The sequence below is a fragment of the Pteropus vampyrus genome, unplaced genomic scaffold, assembly GCF_000151845.1.
Source record: "Pteropus vampyrus isolate Shadow unplaced genomic scaffold, Pvam_2.0 Scaffold146, whole genome shotgun sequence".
In the NCBI taxonomy this organism is placed as follows: domain Eukaryota; kingdom Metazoa; phylum Chordata; class Mammalia; order Chiroptera; family Pteropodidae; genus Pteropus; species Pteropus vampyrus.
Window position 1 is genome coordinate 5,451,337 of NW_011888927.1, and position 2,416 is coordinate 5,453,752.

Sequence of the window (2,416 nt, forward strand, 5' to 3'; positions counted from 1 at the left end):
TCCAAAGGAAAGCAAAAGCACAGCAACAACAACCCCAGTAAGCAGGGCAGCCCCCCATTCAAGAATGTTCACGATGAGAGAATGTACTCCCGCTGAGTTTATTGATATAGTTGCCCAGTTCTAGCAAAAGGCCAGGGAAAGTATCCAGGCATGATTAATGTGACTATGGGATGAAGTGGGGGCATCCGTAGCATTTCTCTGACTAGGCAGGAAGCAGAGAAAATGGGCAATGTCACCACATACCCTGCCCTCTGGCAGTGCCTGTGTGGCACTTGGGAGATTAAAGGTCTTGTTCTCTTACAGATTGGATTACTCTAGCCTTCAGGGAGGCGTGGCCCAATGAGGGAGATCTCCCTGGACACATGAGACCCAAGAAATCTATAAAAGAGGTACAACAAATTCTTAGGAAGTTTGGGAACGAGATAGGCCATCTATGCCTCTGTCTTTAGAGCACTGATTGGGACACAGTCACTGCAAGAGTGAAAGCCAAGGTACTCCAGTCCACCCCCAGAACCTGGTATGAGACGCTGCTTTCCATTCTGAGCCCAGTCATGGGACAAGACATTTACAATGTTGGGCAATTTATTGCTGCTTGGAGGGAAACTGACAAATTCCAGGAATTAATACAGGCCGTGGGAAAACCCTAAAGAGAGAGTAAACTCAAGGAATCAAAAGGCTCTTCCAATGGCTATTAATGGTCCAGTAAAAGTAACCAAGAAGCAAATTGCTGCAATGATCTCATCTAAAAAGATAAACCCAGCAACTCAGCATTGTGTTGGTTGGCCCATGAAAAGCCTAAAACCTGAACAACAGTTCAGACCTGTCCCAGCTGCTCCTACCATCTGTGATGCCCCATCTGCTCCAGCAGAGGCCTCAGGGATACAGACTTATTTGGGATGGGTGCCTCCCACGCTCTGGATAAAGGAAGTAGGCCAAGATTGCCTCTAGTTGAGGGCCACTGGAGACGATGGAGCTCACTATCCACTGCTCCCCCAGAAATAAACAAACGATGATGGATCTGGTTGATACTGGAGCCAGATATACTCTCATACATGGTAACCTTCAGAATTTTTCTGGCCCCTTCAGAGCCATTGATGATTATAAAGGGCAAATGATTATGGCAGAAACATCCCTTCGATACTACAAATTGGGTGTTCTCCCCCATGAGAATATAATATTTTAAAAAATTACTTTGATACTAGAAAACATATTAGACATTGGTATCCTACAAGGTCAAATTCTGCAAACTTCAGTTGGTGAATTCTGCACCTGGCTTAATCAAACCAGTGCTGAGAGGAAACCCCACATAGGAATCAATAATTCTACTGCCCCTTTGAAAAGTGCTTGGTGGAGCATAAGAAAATAAGAAGAACTATCCAACAACTACACCAATTGGGTATTTTTCATCCTGCCCATGGTGCTTTCAATAGCCCAGCATGGCCAATAAAAAAACCAGATGACTCATGGTAGATGACCTTGGATTATTGAGAATTGAACAAGCTGGCGCCTCCTGTCCATGCAGCTGTGCCCAACATTGCCACCATCTTAGATACCTTGGTCTTAGTATTTAAGCAAAAATAAGGGGACCCTTTTTTTTTTAGTATACTCCTGGGCTGCTGAGTCATGACATCAATTTGCCTTCATGTGGGAGGGACAACAATGAGCCTTTCAACTGTTCCTCTAGGGCTACCTGCACAGCCCACAATATGTCATGGGATGGTAGCCAAAGATCTGCCCCTGCTCTTCTTCCTCACATCAGGAAAATGGTCCATTTCATTGATGATATAATGCTGACATGTGAAGACTTATCTCTGCTGCAGGACACTCTGCAGACTCTATTGGAACATTTGTGAGGGAAAGGATGGACAGTGAACCCACAGAAAATCCAAGGCCCAGGCACTGCTGTAGTTTTTGGGAATCGTTTGGTCGAAAAAAGACATGTATTGTCCCAGAAGCTGTGATTGATAAGATGGAAGGCTATTCAACCCCTAAAAATGTGAAAGAGGTGCAAGCCATTGTAGGGATTTGGGGGTTTTGAAGGACTTTCATTCCCCACCTGGCACGGTACCTCTATCCCTCATACCGCCTGGTAAAGAAAGGGCACTTGTGGAATTGGGGATGCCGCCGAAGCACCCAGATGGGATAACATATTGCTAAAGATACTGGATTGCCCTTGAAATAAAGTGACTTGGTTAATGCAATGTGGATGAAAAAAGGGATTTTATGGAAAATAACCTCACAGGGTGATGTGATCATAAATTTCTAACTGGGCAGGTCATGGTGAGTAGTCATGCCCCAGGTATATAACTTCTTTGCCTTAAGTAAGCCCTGTTTACTGTTTCTGTGCATGTAGATTAACACAGCTTTGAAATAAACTGCAATCACCCTCAAGAAAGCACATAATTTTAACTATCCT